At 40.8% G+C, this 9030-nt stretch overlaps 1 pseudogene; it reads left to right on the top strand.

Annotated features, from left to right (window-relative positions):
• The first annotated feature begins 1361 nt into the window (after positions 1-1361).
• On the top strand, positions 1362-1552 carry LOC121284532 (annotated as a pseudogene).
• Positions 1553-9030: the final 7478 nt, after the last annotated feature.

Here is a 9030-nt window from a genome sequence, read left to right as displayed (position 1 = left end):
TGAGGGGGTCATGGAGATCCTAATGATTTTAATGGCATAGCTTCCTTAACACAAAATATGGTCATGTCTTGTCCAACATGAGGCAAAATGGACAGCCTGGCCAGTGGGCTGGAGTGAATATTAGCAGCAGGAGGCAGCAGCCAGAGAGCCTTGGGATCAAGCCTCAAAAATTGTGAGGGGTCATCTGCTCCAGGCCATGACTGGGTGGGATGGCAGGAGGCAATTGGGAGGACTTTGCTGTGGGTAGTGGTGCGGCAGGTGGGAATATGGAGATTGGGGCTCGGGGAAATTGAAGACTAGCCTACAAGGAGGGTCAAATAGCCATTTACTTTGGGAGTTGGCAGATCCTGTCTCGCAACAACTGTTGTAAATCTCATCTCAAATGCACCCCTCAATGACTTTAATTTAAACTGCTGATGATGTCATCATGTCATGACTAGAGATTACTGTAATCTAACTGCCAAGGAATGGTTTAATCAAGTTAGTTAAAAAGGCAGAAACATTTAATTTAATTTAATTTGTACCCATTTTGCTGAGATTTCCGATGGTGTCCTGCATAAATGAAGCTGCAAAACTTTGAATCATTGCTGAGGTACTGTTTTGTTAACAAAATAGAGCAAATGTCCATCATTTCAATAGCTCTTTATGACAAATGACCCATATCTGATTGTTTTGCTTTTTATGTCAATCTCTTGATTCTTACTATTTTAAGCAATGTGTAAGGGCAGCACCTTGATAGACTTGTGAATTTCACATCATTATCGCCTTAGCCTAACACGGAAGGTTGTATGTCAAATCCCATAGCATGTCTTTCCACAATAATGAAGTTAAGTACATAACTATGGGTTAGATGTTACTACAAAAATAATGATGAGGTAATAGAGTATAATGTTATTTATATGCAAATTTGAGGAGTGCACATGTGCAGTTAAAAGCAAAAATCTGGAAGCTTCTGTCTGAGATGTGCTGCTTCTCTGTAGACTGTGTGAATACAGTATCACACCATTTGGCTCAAAGGCACCTTTTAAAGTGAAACAAAAGCTCAATGTGACCTTTTCTTAGCACACAGATACAGAACTAGAAATCAAACTTAAACTTTAAAGCTAAAACTCATTCCTAACACCCACAAATACAAATATAACTTAAACTCTGTCTCTGTTTCCTAACAATCAATATTTTAGTAGCCTGCAATTACCTAAATAGAGCCATGCTGCCAACTGTCTTTTTCACTTGTAACACAATGGTACTCCCATTTAAAGGCAATCTGCCATTCATCGTTCACCTTTCATTCTCATCTTTATTTTGATTTACATAGAAAAGTGCAAAGTTGACTTCTAAAACAGATGAAGGCTATCCTTTATTACACCTTTCGGGATCATTTCTATAGCTGTTTTGTAGAAAACTCTGTTTCTGAAGTGTATTATCTCACTAACCATAAGGACGATTTAAGGTTTTTCTTTGGAACAGGAAGTGGACATTGAGTGCTGTGTTCGGCAGCTGCTCTCTTTTGAGTATTCCTGCTCTCACTTAAAGTGGAACCTGGAAGAAGAGGCCACAACCTTAGAAAGGGACAGAACTATGGCAACTCCATACAGCTGTAGAACACAGATACAATGATGTGCATGCATTCACCAGCAAAACTGTGCACAGTTTTGGTCCCCTTACTTGAGGAAGGATGTAGTTGCATTGGAGGTGGTTCAGAGGAGGTTCACTAGATTGATTCTAGAGATACGGGTCTTGTCTTATGAGGAGAGATTGAACAATTTAGGCCTATACTCGTGAGAGTTTAGAAGGATGAGAGGAGATCTAATTGAGGTATATAAGATGCTAAAGGGGGTAGACAAAGTAGATTTGGAGCAGATGTTTTCCCTTGTTGAGCATTCTAGAATAAGAGGCCATAGCCTTAGGCTAAGGGGTGGTAGATTTAAATCAAAGATGAGGAGGAATTACTTTTCTCAAAGGGTTGTGAATCTGTGGAATTCACTACCTCAGAGTGCAGCGAATGCCGGGATGCTGAATAAATTTAACGAGGAGATAGACAGATTTTTAATTAGTAACGAGTTGAAAGATTATAGGGAGAGGGTGGGAAATTGGAGTTGAGGCCGAAATGAGATCAGCCATGATCGTATTGAATGGCAGGGCAGGCTCGAGGGTCTGAATTGCCTACTCCTGCTCCTTGTTCTTATGTTCTTATGTTCTAAAACTACCAAACACACCAAAAAAACCTGGTCAAGCAATGATTCTGATGCTTGGATAGATCAGGAGCAGTCCTAAAATAAATTTTGCAAAAATGTCATGAATCATCACCTGCTGCACAACTATTTCTTTGCTCTTCAATGAAGAATCAACATGAGCTAGCTGGAGTGACATGGTACTGAACATCACTAAGTCTATTATTCAGGAGTTTGATGAATAGTGGAATTCAGCTGGACAAACAGCTTTGCCAGGTGAGAGAATCATTCAGCAGTTTCTCACAAAGGTTTTTCATAATTATCCCATCAATTACCCATTTACCCCTTGCATGAACAGCTGCCGCAACTTTCACTTTGCACTGGACAAACAATCCACAGCTATATTTGGAGAGTTACTTAGCGACCAGCCGCATTTTACCTCTCGGCTGCATTTTTATTTTCCAGTGCCATTAAAATGAAACTCTTTGCACACACTGTCACTCAAGTTGCATCAAATATTATTGTTCATCAAATATCATTGTTCAAAATATTATGTGGCACTGATAGAGTGGGGCACTCTGGCTCTAATATTGCGTGTCTGTGTGTGCTGCCAAAATGTTGTGCTTTTTTTTCCATTCCTTCACTCTGTGTCTGTGAGGTCGCTGACAGGCATGTGTCCCTGTGATGCTTTTAAGATAGAGGTGTATTGTACCTCTCTGACCATGGACTTGAGCTGGCCCAGCTACAGGCTGTGTTGTTTCTATAGTGAAATGAATAACAGATGCGCTTAAGTGGAAGCTCGATAAGTGCATGAGGGAAAATCAAATAGAAGGTAATACTGATAGGGTTAGATGAAGTAAGATGGAAGGAGTTTGCGTGCGGAGCTTAAACCCTGGCATTGACTAATTTGTCTGATGGCCTGTTTCTGTACTATAAATTCTATATAATTCAATGCTACAGTCTAACCCTGCCCACTTTCTGGAACATGTGAAGTCATGGAAGAAGAGTGGTGAAATAGTAAAAATAGTTGTCATCAATACAAATAGAAATGGTGTTTTACATTTGTCGCTCAAGTGCGGTTCTGTCATTCATTCTGCTCTGTGAACCAACAGAGGTTGGGCAGTAATGAGTTTTTGAAGCCTCTAAATATTGATTTTTCCATTCAAATACTAAATGGCAGCATTCTGAGCATCCATGGCAGATATTATGACTGACATCATTGCCTCTGCCATGGGGCACTGCTACAAATGTCCCTGGAGTTGCCACACAATCAAGGTGGACAGGAGACTTTCTTTACAAAGTATCAATACAATTTGTCAGCTGCCATATGATAATTGCTGGTAAGGAGGGATCCCGAGTTACTCCGACACTCTTCAATGCTTTAAGTATATCCTAATTTCAAAGGCAGGGCCTTAGAGAATAGGATTGCTGTCCTCATCCACTGCAGATGGATTTGATCACACCCCTGATCTGCTTTGTCCTGCTCTTCCTATGTTACATCCTCCTGTGCCACCTCCATGTGTTCTGAATCACTTATGTTCTATATTCCATCCACCGCACTCTTCTCAAGTTCACTTTCTAAATTGTCTGGGATAATTGGGCCAGTGCTGCTGCTTGCCAGAATGAGGCAGAGTGATGGGATGCCCTGTGTGACCCAACCTCATTGTCATTGCAATTTGGTGGCACATAGCCTCATCTAAAATATTGGCATAGACATGTTGTTCAATGCATGCTTCAGTGCATGGCTCAATAGGATGGGGGCCAAAAAAGGATAAAGTATTTTAGCCAATATGCATCCTCTAACTAACATTGTAACAAAATAGATTAACTCCTCGTTGATCTCTGTCATTATAGAATATTGTTGCATGCAAATCGACTCCTCTGTTTTCTTACATTACAAAAGTGACTACATTTCAAAAATGCTTTGGTGGCTGTAAACTGCTTTCTGATGTCCAACGAAAGGTGCTACATAAATGCAAGTTCTTTATTATTCACACTCAGACCAGTAGCATGCCTGACACCATCTACCTCCTGTTTCAACAATTTATTTGGTGGGCTTACTCTTCAAAAATGCAGAGAAGGTACTGATTTGCTGGTCCACCTCCCATTCTCAATTTCTCCCTCTTGTTTTGCATTCCTTTATCTTCATAAAACCTGAAACATGCATTGAGTAGCTTACATTGATAGCAAGAAATCAACAATATCCATGTGTCAGTGTGGTGTTCATAGGTGTTGGGAAACCAATAACATGCATCATATGCAAGCAGTACATAGAAGGAGTTGGTAGGTGTTTATACTGGTGAGGGTTCTACTTAAGCAGGTGCTGCTGGGAAAGGGAGGTGCTGTGAAGTGTACAAGCATGTCTTATAACAAACTTGGGAAGCCAACTGGATATTATAAGAAGATGTGAATAGAATGGAACAGTTGCATGACTGGATTATGATGAAACCAAATTGCATTGTGACTCCTGGGGCTGAATTTTCCTCCCATTGGTGGGGGGTGTGTGGGGGCGGGCGGGAGCGAGCATGAACTCGATTGGGTGTGTGCCGCCATTTTATGTGCAAGGGCCAATTAAGGCTCGCCCAGCGACGCACACCCAGAAGTGCAGAAATCTCCCTGAAGCATGGAGGTGCCTCAGGGAGATTAGTTTAAGATGTGAAAAATGTAATAAAGGTTAAAAAGAAATTTAAGGACATATCCCCTCATGTGAAACTGTCACATGAGCTGGGTCATGACCATTAATTTTTTCAAAAATTTTATTTACTAATGAATCATTTATTAATGAATCCCGCCCCTGGATGAGGTTTCATGAAAAATGCGAAGGCTGCCTGGGCTCTTCGCCTGCCCGCCAACCTTAAGGTTGGATGGGCAGCATTCTTAACAACTTTCATTACTTTGTTAATGGCCTTAATAGGCCACGTCAGCTGCGTGCCCGCTGAACTGACTATCTAAATGATGTGCGGTGACGTTGGGATGGCCTCCCGGCATCACCGCATGTTGGCAAGCGGGCCCCGCCCTTGTTTGCCGATGGGAAAATTCTTCCCACAGTAAAGCTAGTGAATTTCTTCCAGTATTGAATTGGAGTCCTCTGGATGGTGTTGCTGGCATTGATCTGATCCATGACTTCATTCTAAGTTCTCTGACCCAAACTCAGCTGGCTCACTAGCCACTGGGTGAATATAGAATATCTTTCCTCTGCTGCCTTGCTGAGCAGGAGAATAACAGAGTGAGTGAACATACAAGAAATGACATGGGAAGGATGGTACTATCCTTCAGCTTTACGGAACCTTCTAGCTTAAACCCACCTACTCCCACAATGTTCTCTACCCTAAGGACTTTAAAAGTTTTTTTATGAAAGCATTTAAGAACATATAGCTGTGGACCCTCCTCCAGTCTGAACAACTCTCATCTGTTATATGTTGACATACCCTGCATGTAGAAAAGTACTGTTGCTCATTATGTCAGATTTTATTACAAAGGGATTTGATTAGCAGAGTAAGAATGACTTGCTGCAATTACGTGTGAGCACACCAAGAGAAGTGTAGGCAGTTTTGGTCTCCTTGCCGAAGGAGGGGTATCCTTAGGAGGAATGAAACGAAGATTCACTAGATTGATTGCTGGGTCTAGAGGGGTGTCCTAAACAATTAAGTTGAGTAGAATGGGCCTCTATTCTTTGGAGTTTAGAAAAATACAAGGTAATTTCATTGAAATGTATAAAATTTTATAAGACTTGACAGGGGAGATGCTGAAAGGCTTTTTCCCCTAGCTCGGGAGTCTAAGACTAGCCCCAGGATAAAGGATTGGTCATTTAGAACAGAGAGGAGGAGAAATTTCTTCAGAGGGTTGTGAATCCTTGCTATTCTCTACCTCAGGTTGGCTATGGATGCTTAGTCGTTGGTATATTCAAGACTGAGATTGCCAGATGTTTGGACAATAAGGCAATCATGGCAGCAGGTAGGCAAGTAGAGTTGATGTAGAAGATTGACCATTACCTTACTGAATGGTGGAACAGGCTGGTGTGGCTGTGGGACCTACTCTTGGCCCCTTTTCTTATGTTCTTGTGGGATGTTGGAAGTCTGAGGAGGAAATTCACCAGAAGTCCCCTTTCTGATGCACATCATGTGTGTGAAATGTGCCCATTTACTTAATACAAGGTACTGGTGGTCAGCTTTACCTTGACTAATTTCTTCAGACCTGAAAACTTCTTCAGAATTTGGAACTAATGTCACTGATTAATTCAGTGAAAGTTAACTTCTGCCATGCAGTATTATCCACTTTCCTGAATGCCCTTGTGTATCAAACAGGACTAAGTTGCTTACTCCACTTCTTGCAGAAATAGTTCTTCAGCTGATTCTGCAAATTTGAGGGCTTTACTTTGGCATTACTTCATTATTAGCTTATAGACTTTAAACAAAATTGACAAAAATCTTCTGACCTGTTCCTTAAACGTTTGTGAAAGCCCTTCAAATTGATGTGCAACTCTTAATGTCCTGTTCCTGAATGAGCGAGCTGCCAGTGACTGTTGAATTGCTACCAGGGAGCTCACACTGAATATATCATTGGATCTGACCCTGGAAAATTAATTCCGTTGGATGTGCCTCATTATTGGATGCAAAACCCTCACAGCAATATTTTCGTCTCTATCCATGACCACCATGAAAAGTCAATGCCATAATCTCTTTAGAATAGATCCTTGGCCCTCTCACTACATGTTCCTCTAGACATGGTCCTTCTGGCAAGTTCATTTCATTCTCATTCTGCTGGCACAGTTCTTCCATTCTGTGCTCCTCTTAAGCACAGCACCCCTATGTCATAACCATTTTCCAAACTGCAAAAAACATTTAATAAAGGAAAAATTATGTACACTGTAAGAAGCTACTTGTCTTCTCAAATAGCCTGTGCATGCCAAAGTATGAGTACGTGTGCACAGAACTGACACTAACCATTGTTCAAACTTCAGAGCAAAAACAATGGGCAAGACACATCATGCCAGCGCATCAGTAGGATTGAGGACCACCAAAACTGGCTTCTGGGCAGGAAGGCTGTTCTCAATCCTTTCTCCCCAACACTTAATCGGGAGGAGTTGGGAAGGGACTCTCCACCCTTGGCCTTCCCTCCTCATTATATGGCCCTGCTCCCACCTCCCATCCCAATCCCATGGTGGTGAATTAAACTCTGCCCCATGTGTGCTCTGGCTCAGAAACAGGCTGCACATGATTCTGTAAAACAAATTTTCACCCTTTGTGCAGTTTTTCAATTTTAGATGTTTAACTACAGGTGTAACCTTAAATGGAACATACCATGAGTAATTTGTTTGTATCATGTGGTATACTTAACTATTTCTCAATCTTAATCTCTAACACGTGTGCTAATTACATCCAGTCCTACCTTTCAAGCATCCTCAATTCCACTATCCCTTCTGTGATGGAAGACACGAAGTCATGAATGAGTCAGAATTTCCTTCATATGAACAATGGAAGACTGCACAACTTGCATCTATATAGAGCCTTTGACAGAGCAAAATGCCCCAAGGCATCTAACAAGTGCACTATTAGTAAATATGTTTTGACAGCAACTACAGGAGGAGATATTGGGACAGATAAAGTGGCTAGTTTTAAGGAGCATCTGAAGGGAGAAGATACAGCTAGGGAAGCGGAGAGCTATAGGGAGGGGTTTCCCAAACTTATGGCCAAGACTGCTGACAGCCACTAATGTGGAACAGTTGAAATCAGGAAAGTGCAAAGATCTCAAAAGTTTGTAGGGAATGCAGGAGTTTACGGATGAAAGGAACCATGCCTCGGAGGGATTTGAAAGCAAGGAAGAGGATTTTAACAACTTTACAGATAATCCTGCTGCAGCAGATACAACACTGGGGCAGTACTACCTGACTCCGCAGCTCAGCCTGTGTGCTTGGAATAGAATATTTGGAGCAGGACATTTCTTGTTGTTGCAGGAACATGGCCTTCCTGAAAAGACCACAATCTGCTGTAAAGGGTCTTATAATTATCAGAATAACTAAATAATTAACACAATGTGACCCTGTGATGTGTTTGTGCTTAAAAGATTATAAAAATCTCCATAACTGGCAAACCTTGTGTAATATGTTTGCCCGAATATAACATAAATCAATCTAAGCATCACTATAATTGATTCAAGGGCATTTACAGAAGGAGAACATTATTTCCATCATTTCTTGTAGTAAAACCTACTTTTATTAGCTCAATATATATTCTTCTCATATGTTCAGAACAAAGCTTAACAAAAAATTATGCTTCCTTTCACACTAAGGGGTGGGGGTAGTGGTGATAGTAGGAGAGTGATGTGAATAGAGAAGATGATTTCATCTTTATCTCGACAAGCACTTAGCAATTTCTCAAACTACTTCTGAAAGAGTAAAAAAATCATTTGAGTTTCATTTACATTCTAATTTTCTTCCATAAAGGACTCCACCAGGGCGCAAATGAATGCTGTTAAATAGACTCAGAATATTGTCATAATTTATGTGGCCTGATATGAGTGAATTATTTTGAAGCTATTCTTTCTGTACTGTTTATTACCTGTCTTCATGGGACAAAATGAAAGTAGGAAGAAACAATGGCACTAAAAGACTTCTGAATAAACGATACTACAAAGATGTGACAAATAATGTGGAGACTGATTATTAAAATGATAATTCAGAATGGCTTCCGATCATGATGGCCTTTTGTCTTGTAATAAATTTCACAGTGAATGGCTAGTATTCTTTGCCAGACAGTCTCATCAATTTTCGAGGAACAAAACAAGACACTTAATAAACTGCGGCTCAGAGTTATATGCTATGATAGCACATAGGCACATGACAGCTCATTTGTTTTAGATC

The sequence above is a fragment of the Carcharodon carcharias genome, chromosome 11, assembly GCF_017639515.1.
Source record: "Carcharodon carcharias isolate sCarCar2 chromosome 11, sCarCar2.pri, whole genome shotgun sequence".
NCBI classification, from domain to species: Eukaryota; Metazoa; Chordata; class Chondrichthyes; order Lamniformes; family Lamnidae; genus Carcharodon; species Carcharodon carcharias.
The sequence above is the reverse complement of the archived record's forward strand: the minus strand, read 5'-3'. Positions and strand labels throughout refer to the sequence as shown.